This window comes from Narcine bancroftii, chromosome 1 (assembly GCF_036971445.1).
Source record: "Narcine bancroftii isolate sNarBan1 chromosome 1, sNarBan1.hap1, whole genome shotgun sequence".
Taxonomy (NCBI): Eukaryota; Metazoa; Chordata; class Chondrichthyes; order Torpediniformes; family Narcinidae; genus Narcine; species Narcine bancroftii.
Window position 1 is genome coordinate 334,973,520 of NC_091469.1, and position 12,442 is coordinate 334,985,961.

Consider the following 12,442-nt stretch of genomic DNA (forward strand, 5'->3'; position numbering starts at 1 on the left):
TATTGTGGGTGGTCACGTGTCCTCTCCTTCTGAATCTTATTTGGAAGTCACATCACCTGTCAGTCAAGGTTGGACTTTGGCTATCCATTAGCGCATAGTTTGCCATTGGTTAATTTAAATCACCTAGTGTCATTATTAGCTAGAAGCACAAAATAGCATTGTATATAACACCAATGCACAGCATATTCTTCCTTTCTGCCTCATGGTCTAAGCCCTGGACATCGCTTCATGCCAAATTGCTACTGTGGATGCCGCTGGAAGTGTCGCAGGTAAGGTGTGCACTACATTGAAGCTGAGCCGTAGTATTTCGATAGATTATGGGTGCGTGTAAGAGTCCCTGTTGGTAGTGCGTGCTCTTAAATGTGTGAGCATGTCAAGCATCTTTAAGAAATAAATGGATAAACTGATAAAGGGCCCAGTTTCAAAACATTGGTTACCCTTTATTTCCTCTTGAATCTACATGATCTGCTATGTTTCTCCAGCACATTTGTGCATCACTTGATCCCAGCATCTGCAGATTCTCTTGTTTAACTCCTTGAAACAATTTTGTGTACAGGAAATCATTTTCTGTGACAGTGTTTGGAGGGGGATGTTTGGTTTCATGAGCCTGGTGTCTGGCACAACCTTCCCCGGACTGGGATCACTGTCTTCAGGATCTTGATGGTGGTCTGGGAAAGGATGCAGATCTTAGTTCACTTATCCTGCTAAAAGATCCACTGGGTTTTGCCTTGGTAAAACTTATTTCTAATAAGTTGAGTTGCTTTCTCCAAGTTAGCCATATCTCTGAGATGTTCAGGAGGGCAGGGAACACTGCTGATCAGTGAGCCATATGCCTGGTGCCAGGTTTGAGATCTTGATCTTTGTACAACTCTCTTTTCCATAAGTGGTCAGAAGGTGCGCTGGGGCATTGGAGGAGATGTCTAGGCTTCTTTCTACATTGGTCCACATTGGTCAGGGTCTTGTCAATGAACCTTGATCATTGAGAGATGGTGTTGTGGAATTAAGATTTATTGTCATACACGCAAGTTCGATTTAGAAATGCACTGAAATACTTTGTTTGCTACAGCTGTACAAGTGGTTAAAATATAATAATAAACAAATATAAATTGTTTATATGTTAAGAAGTTTCAAATTATAGAATTATGCACATTTATAGCAAAAGACCATATTGGACATGAGGGGATCTTTTGAGGGACATTGGAGTGACATGGAAACAGAGGAAAAACAGTAGACCATTCAGCCCTTTGGGATTACTCTGTCATTCAACATGTGGCAGAGCAGGTGGACAGGGTTGTGAAGAAAGCTTTTGGTATCTTAGCCTTTATAAATCAAAGTATTGAGTGTAGGAGTTGGAATGTTATGTTAAAATTGTTTAAGACATTGGTGAGGCGAAATTCGGAATATTGTGTGTAGTTCTGGCCGCCTAACGACAGGAAGGATATCAATAAGACTGTAGAGTGCAGAGAATATTTACTAGGATGTTGCCAGGTCTTCAGGAGTTGAGTTATAGAGAAAGATGAAACAGGTTAGGTCTTTATTTCTTGGAATGAAGAAGAATGAGGAGAAATTTGATAGAGATTTTCAAGATTATGGGAGGTATAGACAGAGTGGATGTGATTAGGCCTTTTCCACTTAGATTGGGGGAGATAAATACGAGAGGTCATAGTTATAAGATGAAGGGGGAAAGGTTTTGTGGAAAATTAGGGGAAGTTCTTTGCTCAGAGAGTGGTGGGTGTGTGGAATGTGTTGCCATCTGATGTGGTGAACATGGGTTTGATTGTGTGTTTTAAGAATAAATTAGATAGGTACATGGATAGGAGAGGCCTGGAGAGTTATGGAATGGGAGCAGGTCAGTGAGATGAGGGAGATGATGGTCGGCACAGAGTAGAGGAGCCAAATGGTCTCAGTCTGTGCTATAGTGTTCTATGAGTATGGGCTGATCATCCATTTCAGGACCCAATTCCCACATCCAGGCATCCCTTTCGTCTAAAAGATTGAAAATAGGAGCAGCAGGAGGCCATTCAGCCCTTTTAGCCTCTTCTGCCATTTAAATGACCCTATCATTGCTTTCTCTTCATACCTCTTGGATCTAGCTTATTGAGGTACTGATATTCTGTACCTTCCCCCTGTTAACCACCCAACTCCTTTAGTATATCCTCTCCTATGTGCCTTACTGAGAGAATGTTCAATTGGTACCAAATTCACAAAAATGCCATTGCTCGGATTCAAAATCAAAATCTATTGTTTTGCAGTCGCCTCATAGTGTAAATATTTATATAAACCACCTTACAACAATAAATAAAAAGAGATAAAATGGTTCAAGTAAAGTCAAAGTAAGGCAGTGTCTGTAGTTCATTGCTCATTCAGGAATCTGTTGACAGAGGGGAAGAAGTTGTCCTTGTGCCACTGAGTGCTTGTCTTCAGGCTCCTGTACTTTTTTCTGATGGTAGCAGTGAAGGAGGGCTTGAGGGCATGGCCTGAGTGGTGGGGGAAGTTTTCTTAACCCCCTGCCTCTTGTAGATGTTCTAGATGGAGTAAAGACTGGTGCCCATGAAGACGCAAAGCAAGTTAACAACCCTCTAGATTTTTGACCTGACCTGAGCGTTGGCAACTCCATACCAGACTGTGATGCCACCACCCAGAATGCTCTCCAGAGTACACCTGTAGAAGTTTTCAAGAGTCTTTGGTAACATACTGAATCCCCTCAAACTCTTCACAAATTATAGCATTGGCGAGACTTCTTCACGTGGATGGCAGCAAATTATTCAACTGTTTGGGTATCACTATCAAGTCTTTTTGACTTGCAGAAGATGTCACAAGTATATCTTTAGAAGTGAGCTTATCTGATCAATAATTTCCCTCTCTGCTCTTTCATTTCACTGAAGGACTGCAAGAGCAGTTTCAGAATCCATGTTACCTGACAAGTTAAGATGATGGGATGGAAATGTGTTTTTCCTGACCTAAAATAGATACTTGGAGGATTACCTTTAGATTTTTTTTTGCTGTTCAACCAAGGAACCATTCTTCTTGTCTATTCAGCATGGCTGTTGCTCATGAAGCAGAAAACAGTCTCTAAGGACTGAAAATGTGCTGTGGTTTGGGGAAATTGTGAGCCTGTCACAAGCCTTGTTCTCTATAATACACCCCTCAAACTGATTGAATTACTTCTTCAAATGTAATACCTGTTCTGTAGAATATACTCCTCAAGTCGGCGGGGGTGGGGGGGGGGGGGGGTGGGAGATTTAAACTGGATTTACAAGGGATGGGAACAAGAGTGGCAGAGCAGACAGTGGAGTGGAGGAGAAAAAAAGATGATGTTAATGTTGTGTGCTGTTAGCCAGAATCAGACACACACAAGGTAAAGACTGTTTTCTTTGGCTTGGCTTCACGGACGAAGATTTATGGAGGGGGTAAAAGTCCACGTCAGCTGCAGGCTCGTTTGCGGCTGACAAGTCCGATGCGGGACAGGCAGACACGGTTGCAGCGGCTGCAGGGGAAAATTGGTTGGTTGGGTTTGGGTGTTGGGTTTTTCCTCCTTTGCCTTTTGTCAGTGAGGTGGGCTCTGCGGTCTTCTTCAAAGGAGGTTGCTGCCCGCCAAACTGTGAGGCGCCAAGATGCACGGTTTGAGGCGATATCAGCCCACTGGCGGTGGTCAATGTGGCAGGCACCAAGAGATTTCTTTAGGCAGTCCTTGTACCTTTTCTTTGGTGCACCTCTGTCACGGTGGCCAGTGGAGAGCTCGCCATATAACACGATCTTGGGAAGGCGATGGTCCTCCATTCTGGAGACGTGACCCACCCAGCGCAGCTGGATCTTCAGCAGCTTGGACTCGATGCTGTCGACCTCTGCCATCTCGAGTACTTCGACGTTAGGGATGAAAGCGCTCCAATGGATGTTGAGGATGGAGACTGTACAACAGGCTTTAATCCACAAAGTCAGGCTGGCTGTAGCTACAGCAACTCTGAGTGAGACCTCAGGAGGCCGGTGCAGGCTTATATCCCGGAGGGTGATTGTCACCCGACCAGGTGGGGCTTGATCCATTCAGGCCGATTGATTGACAGCCAGACAGGTGTTGTCCTGTCCCCTTACACTCCTCAGGGACAGAGGTTGCCCCCTGCAGGAGGCTGGTGGTGTACCACCACCACAGTTAAGACTGTTCAAAATGTACCGGGGTGTAGATTAATTGGGTGTAAACTGAGCGGCACGGTCTTATGGGCTGAAATGGCCTATTACTGTGCTGTATGCTAAATTTTTCTAAAAATTAAATTAAAAAAAGACTGCATATAAAGACAGAAATTTTGAAAGGTGGAAATAATGTCCTCAGGTGCATCTATTTCAATGCAAGTGGTACTGTAGGAAAGGCAGACGAGCGTAGAGCATGGACCGACACATGGAATTATGACAGTGTGGCCATAAGTGAAACTTGATGGCAGGAGGAGCAGCTCAATGCTCTGGGGTTCTGTTGTTTTAGATGCGATAAAGCGGAAGGATGAAAGGCGGAGGGGTAGCATTCCTTGACAGGGAAAGTATCACAGCTGTTCTCAGACAGGACAGAGTAGAGCACACATGTCAAACTAAGGCCCGCGGGCCAAATTTGGCCTGTGATATAATTATATTTGGTCCGCAAGATCATATCAAATATGTATTAGAGCTGGCCCGCTGGCCGCCGCGCCAGTATAGTGCATGCACACCTAATACTACAAATCACAGAATGCTTTGCAAATGCGTTGGCGCCGGCCCGTCAGCCCGCTAATCGCCCCCACCTCTTCTCTTTACTTTCATTAGCATCTGTGACCTGTCGCCCAACTCACATGTAATAAACCCCTTACGAAAAATGGCCAAATGAAAGACAGAAAACAGGACCTTTCAAGACAGGTGGGAGGAAAACTCTGACCCCAGAGTTTGATGAACTTGCATCTAAGAAGAGATGCCAAGTATCTGGTTTAGACCCAGGTGCATCAGAGTAAATCACAGTGTAGGAAGCTAAGCTTGGATTAATATTTTCTTTGGTTAACTTTGGACTGTTCATAGTTGAAAGACTGAATTTTCATTCAAGCAAGTTGTTATTTTTTTGACTTGTTGGCTTGTGAAAAAAAATACATTTAAAAGGAGCTTAAAGGCTATAGAGAAATATTATTTATTGAATATTTTATTTCTCATTTGTTAATGCTTCTTCTGGAAAGAGTTTAACCAAAACTATTATTTAATATTTATTTTAATAAGAAAAAGTTTAACATTACATATGTTGAAAGAAGAGAAATCATGCAGATGTTGTTGAAAATTTTCAATAAATATTTAGTTTGGCCCACGACTTAGTCCAAGTTTGTAATTTTGGCCCTCTGTGAATTTGAGTTTGACACCCCTGGACTAGAGGGCTTGTCTACTGACGCTATATGGGTGGAGCTGAGGAATGTGAAAAGGATGACCACATTAACAGTGATTTTATTATAGACCACCCAATGTTCAGTGTGAATTGGAGGAACAAATTTGCAGGGAGACAGCAGATAGCTGGAGGAAAAATAAACTTGTGATAGTAGGTGATTTTAACTTCCTACGTATTGACTGGGACTCCCATACTGAAAAAGGGCTGGATGGCTTGGAGTTTGTCATATGTGTTCAGAAAAGTTTTCCAAATCAACTAGAGAGAGTGCAATTCAGGAATTCCTATTGGGGAACAACACAGGATAGGTGATAGAGGTATGTGCAGGGGAACATTTTGGGTCTTGTGATCATAATTCCATTAGTTTCCAGATAATTATGAATGAGCATAGGTTGAGATTCTAAATTGTAGTCAGGCCAATTTTGAGGAAATGAGAGAGGATCTATAAAGCATGGATTGAGATAAGTTGTTTTCTTGCAAGGATGTGCTTGGTCAGTGGAAGGCTTTCAAAGGAGACATTTTGAGAGTACATAGGTTATATGTTCTTGTAAGGAATAAAGGCAAAAAGGTCTGTGGGACTAGGCAGAATATTAGATCAACACAGAGTAGAAGAGTTGAATGGCCTGTTTTCTGTGCTGTAATGTTCTGTGGTTCCAACTGGTTTAATACTTTCTCTTCCTTCACTCCTACCACTAATTGTGTAAAGGACGAGTGAACAGGAATCCCCTGTCATCATCTAGCACCCTACCAGCTTCCACATCCAACATATTCACTAAGGAGAAGGATATTGGGAGATGTGAGATAAAAAAAGCAAATTGGGTAAATATGGGGAATATAGAGATAACAAAAGGTGTAGTTTTAAGGCTTTTGAAGAATATAAAGGTGGATAAGTCTCCGGAACCAGACGGGATCTTCCCCAGGACATTGAGAGAAGTGAAGGAGGAAATAGCAGATGCTCTGGCGGTAATTTTCCAAATGTCATTAGATATGGGGATAGTGCCGGAGGATTGGCGCATTGCGCATGTGGTTCCGTTATTTAAAAAGGGTTCAAGGAGGAAGCCTGGCAACTATCGGCCTGTAAGTTTGACGTCTGTGGTAGGTAAATTAATGGAGAAAATTCTTAGAGATAGTACTTATAAACATCTGGATAGACAGGGTCTGATCAGGAGCACTCAACATGGATTTGTGGGAGGAAGGTCATGTTTGACCAATCTGATTGAATTTTTTGAAGAGGTTACTAGGAATGTGGATAAGGGTAGCACAGTGGATGTTGTCTATATGGACTTCAGTAAGGCCTTCGATAAGGTACCACATGGAAGGTTAGTTAGGAAGGTGCAGTCTTTAGGTATAAATTTTAAGATAGTCAAATGGATTGAACATAGGCTGAAAGGGAGAGGCCAGAGAGTGGAAGTGGATAATTGTCTGTCAGGTTGGAGGCCGGTGACCAGTGGTGTGCCTCAAGGATCTGTATTGGGCCCATTGTTGTTCGTTATATACATTAATGATCTAGATGATGGGGTGGTGAATTGGATTAGTAAATATGCAGACGATACTAAGATAGGTGGAATAGTGGATAATGAAGAAGATTTTCAAGGATTGCAGAGGGATTTGGGCTGCTTAGAAAAGTGGGCTGAAAAATGGCAGATGGAATTTAATGCTGATAAGTATGAGGTGCTTCATTTTGGTAAGAAGAATCAGAATAGGACATACGTGGTAAATGGGAGAGCATTGATGAATACAGAAGAGCAGAAAGATTTAGGAGTAACGGTACATTGTTCCCTGAAGGTAGAAACTCACGTGAATAGGGTGGTGAAGAAGGCTTTTAGTATGCTGGCCTTTATCAATCATTGCATGGAATATAGGAGTTGGGAGGTGATGTTGAGATTGTATAAGACGTTGGTGCGGCCTAATTTGGAGTTCTGTGTGCAGTTCTGGTCGCCTAATTATAGGAATGATATAAACAGAGTGGAGAGAGTGCAGAGAAGGTTTACCAGAATGTTACCTGGGTTTAAGCATCTAGAGTATAGGGAGAGATTGGACAGATTAGGTCTTTATTCTTTGGAGTGTAGAAGGTTGAGAGGGGATTTGATAGAAGTATTTAAGATTATGAAAGGGATAGACAGAGTGGATGTGGATAGACTATTTCCGTTAAGAGGAGGAAAGATTAAAACAAGAGGACATGAGTTAAGAATTAAGGGGCAGAGGTTTAGAGGTAACATGAGGGGGAACTTCTTTACTCAGAGAGTGGTAGCCGTGTGGAATGATCTTCCAGGAGAAATAGTGGCGGCGGAGTCAATTGTATTATTTAAGAAAAGGTTGGACAGGTATATGGATGAGAAGAAGATGGAGGGTTATGGGCATTGTGCAGGGAGGTGGGACTAGAAAGGGGTGTTTGGTTCGGTGTGGACTAGAAGGGCCTAATGGCCTGTTTCCATGCTGTAATTGTTATGTTATGTTTATATCATCCTCTGCGATTTCTGCCACCAATAATGTGATAGCACCATCAGACAAATTTTCCCCTCTCCTCCCCACTTTGCTTTCTGAAGGGACCACTCCCTCTGGGACTCCCTCATCCACTCATCCCTTGTGACTGCAAGAAGTGCTTTATGTGCACCCAGACCTCCTCCCTCACCACCATTTGGGGCCTCAAGCAGTCCTTCCAAGTGAAGCAACACTTCACTTGTGAATTTGGCAGGGCTCATCCACCGAATCTGGTGCTCCGGCAAGATTGACAGGGAGATTGTTTCTCTGAGTCCTTTTGTTCTGTCTGCTGCAAATAACAGGGACCTCCCAATAGCCAACTAATATTCCATCTGGGCACTCTTCAATCAGCTGGTATAATCATTGACCCACATTTTCATTTAAACCCAGGTGTTTCTCTTTCCCTATCCTCCTGTCTCCTTTGCTCCAGCTCCCCACCTCTTTCATTTCATTCAAAGCTAACCCTTCCCCCATCACTTCTCAGCTTCTTCGCTTCTATCCCCCCCCCACACTTATCCACCTATGACCTGCTAACCTGTACTCCTAATCCTGCCCCTTCCTCCCTCCTCTCCTCCCCTCTCCCATTACCCATTTTGCTTCTACCTTGACAAGCAGCTCAGGCCTTTACTTCCAATGAATGCTGCATGCTCTGCTGACCTTCTCCAGCACTTCTGAGCATTGCAATGAATTTATGTTTTTAGTGAAATTAAATGTTCATGAGTTTGACATCCATAAATGGTGACCATCCTCCTGGGACAGCATCAACAATTTTTCAAACTTCTCTCCTACAAAAAAAAGATCAAAATATTCTTGCAAATAGCAACTGGTTTTAAATCAAGCAAATAAAAACAAAGCAGTGATATGTGCTGCCCGTGTGGCTCATATAATGGTGGATGTTTTGTAGACAGATATTTTTGTTTTTTTTAATACTTTGTTTATAAATTTTAAACCACAATATAATTACATTACATTCAATTGTAAATTAAAAAAAATTATACATGTGGTATATAATTCTCTTATCCTCCTCAACCCACGCTCCCACTCTCCCTATCCCCCACCTCTAAAAAAAGAAAGAAAAAAAATTGGAGAATGCCAAGAAAATAAAACATTTATTAGGAAAAATCTATTGGAGGTTACCAAGAAGTGAAGTCTTCAGAGAGTCAGTCATACATGCAAACCAAAATTTTGTAAATATGGGCTTCATATTTTCCAAAAAACATGATATTTCTATCGCAGATTATGTAACTTTCTCTAAAGCTCTGCATGCTATTTTTCCATAGCTAAATCTATTTCTGACTTCCATGATATTGCTATACATTTCCTAGAAACTTCTAAAGCAATTAACACAAATCCAATTTGATAAATATTTAAGTTTAATTTTGGCTTTATAACCTTAATATTACTCAGTAAAAATAACCTTGGGTCCTGTGGGAATTTGACCCCAGTTATTGGTCCCAAAAATTACCTACGCTAACCAAAATTGTCTAACTTTAGGACATTTCCAAATTGAATTAAAAGAAGTTTCAACCTCAGATCTACATCTCAAGCATAAATTTGATATGACAGATTTAATCTATTTAATTTTTATGGAGTCAAATATAACTGATGTAAAAAAAATTAAGACCGATATTTTTGTGTTGAACTGGGAAGAACCAATTGCTGTTCTGGAAGAATAATATTAATCTAAAACTTTTGTTATGTTTAGTGAGATGTTAATTGCTCTTAATTTGAGCCACTATTGTCTAGTAGCTTGGAGAGAGGTGGTGAGACAACATGCTAACCTGTTCAGGGTCTGCAAAGGTGAGAGACTTCTGTGGCTAGGAATATTTCCTGGTTTGAAATCTGTTTGTGTTTTGGAATAATTTAAAGAATAGCTTCCCCTGTTAACCAGAGTAAGTTTAATTTAAATATGGAGAATGACTGTTGATTCTCCTTTATATTAACTGGTTGGACTCTCATTACTCCTGGAAGATATCATCCCACTTTGTAATATCTGTAAGATGGCTTGTTTGTACCTTACAAGTTCTTGGACAGAGGGCTGGGAAGTAGGATTAATCTACATTCTCTTTCAGGTTGGCATAGAGATAATGGATCAAATGGCCATTTTTTGCTCTGTAAACTTAAGTGACTCCAAGATATACATCCGCAGGAACAAATGTGGCTTTCTTTCTTATTGTTTCTCCAGATCACACAAGAAAATCCTCTTGTTCATGACTCCAAGATTCTCATTGCATTTTACACTTATTATCAAACATTTGCCTTCCACTGACAAAGCACATCCTTGCAAGAAAACAACTTATCTCAATCCATGCTTTATAGATCCTCTCTCATTTCCTCAAAATTATCTGGAAACTAATAGAATTATGATCATTAGACCCAAAATGTTCCCCTGCACATACCTCTATCACCTGTCCTGCGTTGTTCCCTAATAGGAATTCCTGTATTGCACTCTCTCTAGTTGATTTGGAAAACTTTCCTGAACACATTTGACAAACTCCAATTAGCCTTTGGACATTTTGCAAAGTCAATATTAGGAAATTTAAATCTGCAATGGACACATTCTCTCTACATCGACCCTCTCATTTTTTAACGACCTTTGTCAACCTGGATTTTTAGGCAGATTCTTGAAAGTGCAAAGTACCAGACAAAAACAGACTAACAAAAGTAAAATGAGTTCCTAATTTCATTGTGGGGTAGTTTTGAACCCATTTCATCTTCAAATCTCAATTATGTCAATGTTATACATGCAGAAGTGCAACTTTTGTAATATGAGATATCTGTTGCCATGCATCTCTTTATATTTGAATTGTTGAGAGTTTGTGAAAAAAAATCTGACTCAGTGAGGAAATTTGTGTAGGGATAGAATTGGAAGCCAGACTTCTGGCAAACACAAGGAGGAGGTTTGTAGCTGATGCAAATGATTCAGTGAGGGAGGGCGATCAGCATCACTCCCTGATCGTCAGCAAACACTTGCCTTATTTTCTGCTCAGCATTCATCATGCCACTACGGTTGAGTAATAGTCAAGAATTTCCTTGCACTGCAGAGATTCACTGCTATGGCTGTAATTTTTCTTGAACGTGTCTGTCAGTGAGGAGTGAACTTCATTCTTTTTGTTTCATTTTTGGACTGAGTTATGAAAGTTAGATGGAATGTAAGGTAAGGGGGGTGTTGGGTGGGGTGGGGGGGGGGGGAGAGAGTGAGAGGCATGCTTGTGGAGAATTAATACCTGATTATGTTTTTCCTGCAATATATAAATGTTTTGGATTCAGCTGTATTGACTTTGTGGTTCATTCAAGACACAGTATTATGATTAAGATTAAAATAATTTGTGAACAGAGCTATACTGAAGTAGTGATCAAAGGTTAGGTTTTCTGAAAGAAAGTAATATTTATGATGCAACTTTTTTTTGCAGAAGGCCACATTGGAAGTAAGTTTCAGAATCTTGTATAATTCGATTGATTTTGTGTTTTGTTGATTACCCTTTGTCTCTGCGTCCTGTTAATATTGAACACCAGCTAAGAATGGGAGTTTGCAAACTTGGAGGAAGTGATTCTTGATTCTTGATCCCTTGATATATCAATTTTCATCTCTGCATAACAGATTGTGATTAAATTGTATATGGTGCAGTGTGTGTTCACTTACTTAAAAGGAAATAAAGGGTGTGGATAGATGCAGCGGAGCTGTGTCAACATTTATCATGTGGTCATCAGCCATCATGTAATGCATCAGAAAATTGAGTTATTTGGGAGCAGAGTAACAAAGAAATGAAGAGATTAAAAAAATCTGAAGAATGAGTGTGTTAAAATATCCACTTTAAACAACTTTCCTATTAATCTTTCACTTAACCACAGTGCTATAAATGATCTTTTCCATGTTTAGAATCAGATTAATAATTTACTAGGCATGGTAAAAAAATATTAAGCTGTGGATAGAATGTCGAGTGTGAATTGACCATCAGGAGTTCACTGGTGTTGAATTTGTGAGCTGCTCAAAATGGGCCAATCCCTTAAATTTAGCAGAAGGGTGTGGGATTTCTTTCTCCTTGTCCAGCAGCTCCTCACTGAGCTAACTTAATGATATTGCTGGGCAAAGTTTCTGAAGACAGATGCAGAACAATTGATTTCAAGCAGGATTTGGCAGATAGCTGTGTTGTGTCAGTGCACTGATATGGAAAGATAGGTTCAGAAGAAAATAAATCATAATTTGTTAAGAGAGTAAGATTAGACAATTTTGGCACAAATGGGTATGATATTTTTGTATTTAGCATGTTGGTTGAAAGCTTGGATCACTAATCCTGGAACACTAAAAGATCGAAAACTCTAGGGATTTAGACGTTTAAAGATGCATAAATTTAATTATATAAATAGGTAATTGAGTCATATAGCTGTGACAGATGCTTCAGCCCAACATAGACATGGGTTAAGGGTGAAAGGAGAAAAGTTCAAAGGCAGCATTCAGGGGAACTTCTTCACACAGAGAGTGGGGGGAGTGTGGAACGAGCTGCCAGCTGAAGTGGTAATTACAGGCTCAGTTTTCACATTTAAGAAAAATTTGGGCAGGTACATGGATGGGAGGGGTAT